Source organism: Piliocolobus tephrosceles, chromosome 1, assembly GCF_002776525.5.
Source record: "Piliocolobus tephrosceles isolate RC106 chromosome 1, ASM277652v3, whole genome shotgun sequence".
Lineage (NCBI taxonomy): Eukaryota > Metazoa > Chordata > Mammalia > Primates > Cercopithecidae > Piliocolobus > Piliocolobus tephrosceles.
The window spans coordinates 77197038-77208026 of NC_045434.1; the positions used below are offsets into that span (position 1 = coordinate 77197038).

At 40.6% G+C, this 10989-nt stretch overlaps 2 pseudogenes; both read right to left on the reverse strand.

Annotated features, from left to right (window-relative positions):
* Nucleotides 1–5404: 5404 nt before the first annotated feature.
* LOC111537009 lies at nt 5405–7149 on the reverse strand (annotated as a pseudogene).
* A 950-nt stretch (nt 7150–8099) lies between these two features.
* On the reverse strand, nt 8100–9037 carry LOC111537008 (annotated as a pseudogene).
* Between the last annotated feature and the right edge of the window lie 1952 nt (nt 9038–10989).

The window sequence follows — 10989 nt, forward strand, 5'->3', positions numbered from 1 at the left end:
AAAGCATGGTGGGGAATGAGACCGTTTTTTATGGAACTGTACCCAGACATAGCATTAAATAACCTTGAGTTACATACTCTAAAATTCAGCCAATAATTATCACTATTTTTTTCCCCTGCTGAAATGACTGGCTTGCTTAATGCACAAATAGTCCAAGCTTATTATTGCAACTACCTTTGAACTACCTTTCAGAGGAAGAGTATGTTGTAAATTTTTAAAGCTTCATATATTTCTGGTGTCTCAACATGTCCACAAACAGTCTGTGAGCATCTTGCCTAAGCAACCAGGTGCACCAGTTGGATGAAGCTGGTCCCTACTACAAGTTAGCTTTTTACCATAACTTGACCGTGACCTAGAGACACTCAAATGCACCAATGAAACCCCCTCATGTTTTTTGCTTGTGTACTTCACCTGGACTCCTAGTAAATCCACTTGCCCAGGGGTCCTTTCTCTTGGCTCCACTCCTGCTTGGTTGAGTCTGCTTCTTTAGTACTCTTTCCACGAGGCCCCCTGCATGGTATGGTCTGTGTCCCATTCTAGGGCCTGTGAGTATAATAAATCCTTTAATTTTGTATGTTTCTCTGAGTGCAAAGGGTATTCAAATAGGAAGAGGGGAAGTCAAATTATCTCTGTTAGCAGATGACATGATTGTATATTTAGAAAATCCCATCGTCTCAGCCCAAAATCTCCTTAAACTGATAAGCAACTTCAGCAAAGTCTCAGGGTACAAAATCAATGTGCAAAAATCACAAGTATTCCTATACACCAGTAATAGACAAACAGAGAGCCAAATTATGAGTGAACTCCCATTCACAATTGCTACAAAGAGAATAAAATACCTAGGAATACAACTTACAAGGGATGTGAAAGACCTCTTCAAGGAGAACTGCAAACCACTGCTCAAAGAAATAAGAGAGGAACAAATAAATGTAAAAACATTTCATGCTTAGGGATAGGAAAATGGCCATACCGCACAAGGTAATTTACAGATTCAATGCTATCCCTGTCAAGTTACCATTGACTTTCTTCACAGAATTAGAAAAAACTGCTTTAAATTTCATATGGAACCAAAACAGAGCCCATGTAGCCAAGACAATCCTAAGCAAAAAGAACAAAGCTGGAGGCATCACACTGCCTGACCTGAAACTATACTACAAAGCTACAGTAACCAAAACAGCATGGTACTGGTACCAAAACAGGTATATAGACCAACGGAACAGAACAGAGGCCTGAGAAATAATGTCACACATCTACAACCATCTGATCTTTGACAAACCTGACAAAAACAAGGAATGAGGAAAGGATTCTTTATTTAATAAATGGTGCTGGGAAAACTGGCTAGCCATATGCAGGAAACAGAAACTAGACCCCTTCCTTGCACCTTATGCAAAAATTAACTTAAGATGGATTAAAGTCTTAAATGTAAAACCCCAAACCATAAAATCCTTAGAAGAAAACCTAGGCAATACCATTCAGGACACAGGCATGGGCAAAGACTTTACAACTAAAACACCAAAAACAATGGCAACAAAAGCCAAAATTGATAAATGGGATCTAATTAAACTAAAGAGTTTCCACTCAGCAAAAGAAACTATCATCAGAGTGAACAGGCAACCTACAGAAGGGGAGAAAATTTTTGCAATCTATCCATCTGACAAAGGGCTAACATCCAGAATCTACAAGGAACTTAATTAAATTTACAAGAAAAAAACAAACAACCCCATCAAAAAGTGGGTGAAGGATATGAACAGACACTTCTTAAAAACAATTTATGCAGCCAACAAACTTATGAAAAAAAGCTCATCATCACTGGTCATTAGAGAAATGCAAATCAAAACCACAATGAGATACCATCTCGTGCCAGTTAGAATGGCGATCATTAAAAAGTTAGGAAACAACAGATGCAGGAGAGGATGTGGAGAAATAGGAACGCTTTTACACGTTGGTGGGACTGTAAACTTGTTCAACCATTGTGGAAGACAGCGATTCCTCAAGGATCTAGAACCAGAAATACCATTTGACCCAGCAATCCCATTACTGTGTATATACCCAAAGGATTAGAAATCATTCTACTATAAAGTCACATGCACACGTATGTTAATTGCAGCACTGTTCACAATAGCAAAGACTTGGAACCAACCCAAATGTCCATCAATGATAGACTGGATAAAGAAAATATGGCACATATACACTATGGAATACTTTGCAGCCATCAAAAAGGATGAGTTCATATTCTTTGCAGGAACATGGATAAAGCTGAAAACATCATTCTCAGCAAACTAACACAGGAACAGAAAACCAAACACTGCATAGTCTGACTCATAAGCGGGAATCGAACAATGAGAACACATGGACACAGGGAGGGGAACATAATACACTGGGGCCTGTCGGAGTTTGGGGGAGTAGGGGAGGGATAGTATTAGGAGAAATACCTAATGTAGATGATGGGTTGATGGTTGCAGCAAACCACCATGGAACATGTATATCTATGGAACAAACCTGCATGTTCTGCACATGTATCCCAGGACTTAAAATATAATAATAAAAAGGAATAAATTTCCATATAACCTTATTAAATTCATTATAATATCCTCATACTATAAGGGAGGAACACAAAAGAAATATCACTCCATTTCACTCCATTTCTAACTACAGTTCTAAGATAACCATTTTGTCAAAGGTAATCTTCCTTCCTAGTATTAAATTATGAAAGGGATATCATTTTGCGTCATAAAACTGGTCATTCTTTACAAGTTCCTTCCATTCTTCTTTTCTCCTACCTAGAGAAGCTTTTGAAAATAAATGAGCTGAAACATATTACTCATCTCTCTTGTCTCTATGAGTCTTTCGTATCTAATGTTAACTCTCGTCCCTGGGGAGTTGGATGGCCCTCCTTAATCAGATTTGATAAAACAGCAAGAGGTTTCCAGGAAAATACCAAAAAACCTAATTTCAGCAAAAAGAAAAAATTTGGTCTCCAGTTTTCCAGATGTCGGTGGATTCTATCCAATACAGATATCATGTAAAATTTAATTTTAGATCCTTTGAGTTCTTCAAAAGAAGATATTTAACAAACTGTGGGAGCTGATGACACTTTTAATTATTTACAATGTAATTTTCTCAGTAAAATGAGCCATGTTTCAAAAGGGAAAAGGGAAAATACCAACGATTTGCCAGGCACTGTATCTTCTTTAATTTTCATAACCACTGTGAGGAGTGGAATTCTTATTAGTGCTCAAACGGGCTCACAGAAGTAGGTAACTTGGTCAAAATCACTTAGCCATTAAGCGGTGAAGTTGGAATTGGAACTCAGATGTGTGTGACCCTCATTTTACTGCTGTTCCTCTACACGTGGAATTTTGGCATCTTCATTGCTGTAGAAGAATGAAGTTAGCCACCACTCATTTTGTTGACAGACTGACCATACGGTCTTCCTAGAAGTGATCATTGAACTGATGGTATTAGCTATTTCTCCTCAGACTTACTGATTGATTGCCTTTGTGTGCAAAATCTCTGTGTTATAAGACAGAAACACTAAAGAATAGCAAACAAGATCTTTGCTTTCCAGGATATTCAAATCTAATTGGAGGAAGAGAACATGTAAATAAAAACTATATATCACCAGGTACTAATTAATTAGCCAGAGACAACCTAATGTCTCTTCTATTTTTTTATTCTAAAAATAATAACTACATATTGCAGGAAAATCTCCTCTAATCTCATCATCATTTCCTCAATTCTTCTTTTCAATGCACATATATATTTAGACATTTAATCGAATGATATTTATGAACACTTGAATATCCTATTTTTTATTGAATATTGTATTATGAGCACTCTTTTATGACATTATATTATTCCAATGTATAATTTTTAATGGCAGAATAATATTCATAGTATTTTAATTTATAATGTCTTCTGGACATTTAGGTTGTTTCTAATAGTTTTAATTTTTTATAAATTATATTGCATTGAACATCCTAGACCACAAATCTTTTTCTCATGTCTCTACTTATTGACTTGGGATAAATTTATTCAGAAGGAATCAAGAATAAATTTCTGGAGATTCCTGATATATGTTGAAAAGACATAAGATAGAATGGAGATCCCTAAACAGATTTCGGGTGCACCACTTTGGGCGCCACCACTTTGGGCACCAGGCCCTAGAGGCTAAAGTACCACATTATATCTCCAATTCATTCGCCAGGTGGTCTGTATTCTTTGCTTCCTTGATTTCTCTGAATAGAGCTTTCCATTCATTTGAAGGTGCACTTTGTGGTGGTGCCTGATGGCATTTTGCATTATATTTTATTTACTGTAAAATAAATTTTATTTAATGCAAAATGTCACCAGGCGCCACCAGAAAGTGCCCCTTCAAATGAGTAGAAAGTCTCCTTTTGTGATTGGAGTATAGTTTGATAGAGTTAGAATTCTTTACTGTTTTCATATTAGCTACTTAGGATCTATATAATATTGCAACAGAAATATCAAAGTGTCATGAGGCTGGCTGACTGGGGCCTGATATCTAGCATTCTAAGAAGGTGCAAGAGAAAGAAACTAGCACTGGATGAGACTCATGAGCATAAGCCCCTTCAAATTGAGAGAGATGTCTGCATTTGCAGTCAGACATCTATCATCGGCCCTGATTCCTGACATAACGAGTTGTGAGTTGTTATAATCGTGGAAGACAAATGCTTGAGAGGATAACATGGATGATGTGATTTCAAGAGGAGTTCAGTATAAACTTTTGTGAAAAATCATTCTGATAAACTGATCTTAAGACATCACGCCATGTTTGATGGCTCATGCCTGTAATTCCAGAACTTTACAGCACTTTGGGAGGCTGAGGCAGGCAGGTTGCTTGAGCCCAGGAATTTGACACCAGCCTGGGCAACATGACGAAACCCTATCTCTTAAAAAAGTACAAAAAGTAGCCAGGCATGGTGGCTCACGCCTGGAGTCCCAGCTACCTGGGAGGCTGACAGGGGAAGATCACCTGAACCGGAGGAAGATCTGAGCCATGATTGTGCCACTGCACTCCAGCCTAGGACTCTCTCTCTCTAAAAAACAAAAAAACAAAAACAAACAAACAAAAAAATCCCAACATCACATTGTTTATTCCCTTGATGCTGCTCGGAGTGACACTTGGCATCAGGAGGGCAGTATAGTCTCTCTTTTTTTTCTTACAGTACAAAGTTAGGGCTCTTCATTCAGGCAGTAGAGTAAGGAACAGCAAAGTGGGAGGGCTACACCATTGCCATGGCAACAGAAAGCCTCATAAAGTCCCTCTGCTTCTGTCAGGCAGGCTCTTCCTAGCTCAGGAGACACCAGTTTTCACTAGCTGAGAACAAGGCCAGGCAGCCTGGCTACAATGTGGAAGCGCAGCTAGACTCGTGGCCTCTGATCAGTTCTGGAAGTGACTGGTGAGGGCTTCCAGTGGCTCCTGCTTCTTCAGCCCATACCCCAGCAGGCCTCTTTCAGCATGGGGACAGTAAACTTGCCCAGTGTGCCATTGCTTATGTGGTTCTTCAGCTTCTCTTCTGAATACTCCACCTTGGGCCTTTTGTTTCTGAAACCTTCATTATGGTGTTTTATGTTGCTAACTTTCCCTTCAGGATTGTAATCTGGTGGATAGAGAAGTTCCTTAAACTTATCCACCAGTGGGGAGCCCAGTCTTTTATTCATTGCTTCAACCTCAGGCAATGTCAGGCCCACTGCTTGCTCAGGCTCCATCAAATCCAAGGCCAAGGCCTCCAGGTTCCTGGAGTGCTGCTGCAGCACAGAGTTCTCAAAGCTGTCACTTCTATATTTGAATTGGAGCTTCTGAACAATAGCCTTCACCTTGTCCACCTGCTCTGGGGTTGCCATGACTTTTTTAGTGAAGGGCACCTTCCCTTTATTATCAGCATAGCATAAAAAGACCAGCTGGAAGCCTGCAGGAGTCACCTGAATTTTCTGATCATCCAACTCCTCTTCCAGTGGCACCAAAGCCACAAAGCAAGGGGGGATGTTCCTGCAGAGTGTATATCTGCACAATGCTGTGACCTCCTTCTCCAGACACTTGATGAGTAGAGCACTGAACAGGGTTGAACTCCCATTCATCAGCGACTCCTCAGAGTACACAAAGGAGGAGGGCCTTGGGTAATGGTGCTTCTTCAGCTTTACCAAGGGCTTAAACCCGTGAGAATCAAACCTGGTTCATCAAACTATTTTAGCTCTTCTGTTTCCTCTTTCTCCAGTATAATCTGATGCCTTCCATAGATCTGAGACCTTGTGGTATCTCTAGGCGGAAGCAAACTGCCTGTATTTACATTACATGTCCAGGTCTTAGTTTTCACCGATTCATCTATTTCTCGATAGAGTTTTATTGGAGGAGGCTTGAGAGCCTTCTGGATCAGATTATAAATGCCCACAGAGAGCACATATATCTTTGTTGAACTTCAGCTTTAACCTGATGAGTGCTTACTTCCTGATCTCCTTGGCTCAAAACTGCCTCAACAGGTCTTCTAGCTTGCTGGATTCCTCAAAGTGAGCCCTGAGGTCCTCATCCTCTGCTATGCTGATGATATCTCTGTAAAACAAAGATATGTCAAAGCCTCCAGGTTTCTTCAGGTGCATCAAGTCAAGGAAGATGCCTGTATCTCAGTGATTATTGGCTTTGGTCCTGGCTCAGCTGGCTTTGGCACTGTCATTGCCTTGGGGGTTGTCTTCCTTGGTGAACAACATGACTCCTCTTGTACAGTACATTGCTAAAGAGGTTGTTGGCACATTTCACTGAATGAGTAGTCAGATGCCCATCGGGTCTTGGAAACGTTTTTGTCCCTACTGCCCCTTAAACTGGTCAAGCTCTAGAATTCGTTTTGCACTTGGATTATCCAATTCCTGGATGCTCATGTCAAAATGAGTCAACTCATCTTCACTCTGAGATTCACACATAGCTCTGGAGGCATCCACCAAAAATATCAAACTATTCCTTCCTGAATATTTATAGTCTCCACTTGCTTCACATGATTCTCATGGGTTTCAAGCCCTTGGTAATGCTGAAGTGCTGTGGGTCTGTGCAACCTCTTTAGCGATGTCCAGTTCAAAATGTTCTTACTCTGCTTCTTGATCGCCTCCAGTTTTGTAATAAGACTTTCACCCTGACATGTTGCTTACTGCTCACTTTGGTGCAGGCCAGGGCAGAATGGCCTCTTAAGATTCTCTCTGCCAGTCTGGTCTCTGTCTCACTACATTATTTCAGAGATCCAAGAGTGCTCCAAAGGAATGTTCTGATATTGGTAGCAATACATATCATCAAATTGCTCTCTAGAAATGTGTAAATTTACAACTCAATCATAAGAGTACGTAATAGTGCTCCTTACAGTGTATCCTCACCAGCATGGAATATTATCTTTTAAAAATCTTTGATGTATTACTAGTTGTTTTTGTGGAGTGCTGTGGCTCAGGCTTTTTGAAGAATCCTAGGATAACACAAACATAATTCTGGTTAAAATTGATCAGCAAAGACAAGTGGTGCTGGCAATGACTCGTTTTGGCTGACAGTGGGGGAAATAAAAGATTTAGCAATGGGAAGAGAAAATAATAAGTTTGGTTTGAGCTAAGATAAATTTGGATTATCTGTGGGACATCCAAGAGGTGATATGTAATAGGTCATTGAGTATCTCTGTGTGGAGGTGTGAGATGTAAATAGAACATTTAAGTATTAATATATGGTAAGTGGATAAATCATAAATGTAGGTACAATAGTTCAAGAAGAATTCAGAATGGGAAAGCAGTTGAATATGAAATCTTGGGGAATATCAACATTTAAAGGGTTGCAAAAGAAGCATAAGCTAAAGGTACTTTTTTTTTTTTTTTGAGAGATGGAGTCTTGCCCTGTTGCACAGGCTGGAGTGCAGTGGTGCAATCATAGTTCGCTGAAGCCTTGAATTCCTGGGCTGAAGCAATTCTCCCACATCAGCCTCTGGAATACCGAAGACTACAGGCACAAGCCACCATGCCCAGAGGAAGGCACTTTTTTTTTTTTTTCTTTTTAAAGAAGCCTTTATTTCCTTGTTTTGCGAATAAAGCTGGCTGAGTTGGTTGCTTTTTGGTGATTAGTCAAAGAGACCAAATCCCATATCCTTGTCCGACTCCTCCAACTATTCATTGGCTTCAACCTTAATTGGGGCTGCAGCAGCAGCAGGAGCAGTCGTGGCAGCAGTGGTCACAGGGGCAGCAGCCACAAAGGCAGATGGATCAGCCAAGAAGGCTTTGATCTTTTCAGCAAGTGGGAAGGTGTAATCAATCTCCACAGACAAAGCCAGGACTCGTTTGTACCCACTGATGATAGAATGGGATACTGATGCAACAGTTGGGTAGCCAATCTGCAGACAGACACTGGCAACATCGCACTCTCCAGGAAATGAGAATGCAGTTTCCTCTGTGACGTCAAGCACTTCAGCGTTGTAGATGCTGCCATTGTGGAACATCTGCTGGATGACCAGCCCAAAGGGGAAGGGAGAGATGTTCAGTAGTGTGGCTTTGGTGGCTCCCACTTTGTCTCCAGTCTTAATCAGCTGCATATCACTCAGGATTTCAGTGGCACCCCTGGAGATTTTCGTGGTGATGCCTAAAACCTGGAGAAAGGAGGTCTTCTCAGGCCCCATACCAGTGTTCTGGACTGGCACAGTGACTTCACATGGGGCAATGGCACCAGCATGGGCCACAGCTGGCACCTTGTTGGCCAGCAGCAGGTCCCTGATCTCAGTGAGGTCCTCCTTGGTGAACACAAAGCCCACATTCCCCCGAATATGATGCAACAGTTTCTCCAGTGCTGGGTTGTTTTCCAGGTGCCCTCAGATGGCCTTGCACATCATGATGTCCTTGACCATCAGCACCATGGCCTTCCTGCAGAGGGACATGCGGATCTGCTGCATCTGCTTGGAGTCCATACTGTCTGCTCCCACGATGAAACATTTCAGATAATCATCCAAAAGTTGGATGATTTTAAGGAAGTAGTTGACTTCCAGGTCACCCTGTCTTCCCTGGGCATCACAGCAGTGTGTCAGGGATTGTCACACAGGGTTTAAAGACGATGTCACTTTCATGAGGACACCTGGTGAGAGGAGGCACTTTTTATGAATAGCCACAGAGGTAGAAAGATAACCCAGAGAGTACTGTCATTGAAGCAAAATAAAGAGACTTTCAGAAAGGAGAGAATAGCATGTCACAAAGAAAGAAAATTGATTAATTATTAGTGATTGGGAAATGGTGATTTAATCTATTTTGTGCTGCTATTACAAAATACCTGAGACTGGATAATCTAGAAGAAAAGAAATTTATTTTCTCACAGTTCTGGAGGCTAGAAAGTCCAAGATTAAGATGACGGCAGGTTGTGTTTTCTGGTGAGATCTGCATCCTCCAGAGGGAAGGAACGCTGTGTCCTCACATGGTGGAAGGCTAAAGAGCAGGCCAGCTGAGTGCTGCAGCTCTTTAAATAAGACTCTTTAAAGAAGACTCTTTAATAAAGGCCTTAATCCCATTCATGAGGGGACGAGCTCTCATGACCTTATCATCTCTAGAAAACTCCACTTCTTTGTACTATCACATTGCACTAAGTTTCAACATCTGAATTTTGGAGTGGACACATTCAAACTACAGTGGATAAAGTTTTAATAGGAATAATTAATGTTTAGCAACCAAGAAATACTCTCATTCTTCCCTGCTTGTTAATTTCTACCTTTCAGGTTCCCCAAGGAGTGGTACACATAAGAATATCAAATAATAACCAAATTGCAATTTTATTAAGGCCCAAGTCAATGTCAATAACACTCAGTGCAGCTTTGGTGGGGACAGGTGGACCTCTGGTTTAGGCTCAAGGCATAAATGAGATTTTCTACCCTGTGTTTCTATCCCTGTTCCCCACTGTGGGTCAAATCTGAAGCTTAGGCTCTTACCTACCTGTGGTTTGCTGTATGATGAAAGGATGTCAAGGTAAGATCTGACAGAGCCTCTTGGGAGAAGGCCTGAGTCCACTTATTTATCATGCCACATGGAGTGGGAAACAGAGCTCAGAGAAAGACTATGTGCCTGTGTGACCCCAAGAATCCTATCTTTTGGCCATTGAAGAACTCTGTCTCCTGGGCACATGGGGAGGTTCTTGAAAAACTAGGAACAAAGGCTTTCTGCTGCATTATGTCCCTTTAATAGGAGGAAGCAGATTCCTTCTGTACTCTAGGAACTTCACATAAACACAGCTCGCACAATAGCACTTGAAAAATCACCATCTTCTAAGAATAGACCCCTTCACGCATGAGGACATATTCTAGAGCAGTGCCATTCAATAGAATTTTCTGTGATGATGAAGATGCTCTTTAAATCTGTCCTGTCCAGTACTGTAGCCACTAACTATGTGTGATCACCAAACTTATGATTAGTGTGACTGAAGAACTAAATTTTAACTTTTACTTAAATTTAACTAACTTAAATTTAAATAGCCCCATGTGGATAGTGGTGATCCTATTACACAGTGAAGCTCTAGGTATTTCAGGGAATTGTGAAATCTGCTGATACTCTCATGATAGTCTTGTTTTCTCTTTTTAGCCTCTCCATCTTTATTTGATTGATTATTCCTGGTTATTCCAGGTCTGCTCTTAAGGTATGGATTAATATTCATGTATAGCTGATACAACTTATGGAGCCTCAGGTTCTCAATCTATGAAATGGGAGTGCTAATAACCAGTGTTCTGCTATGGAGATTAAATGACATAATTAAACCATAAGTTCAAAATATGAAAATAGCTTTCTCACTTAATTGCAAATTGTCAGGGTTTACCCAATGCCTGAACAACCATTGTATCTTGGAGGTAAATAACTTGTTTTTCATCTTACAGGCTCATAGTTGAAAGGAACTTACCTTGAGTCTCTAATGAGACTTTGGACTTTAGAGTTTTGAGATGATGCTGGAATGAGTTAAGACTTTTGGGTCTGTTGGGAAAGGATGAT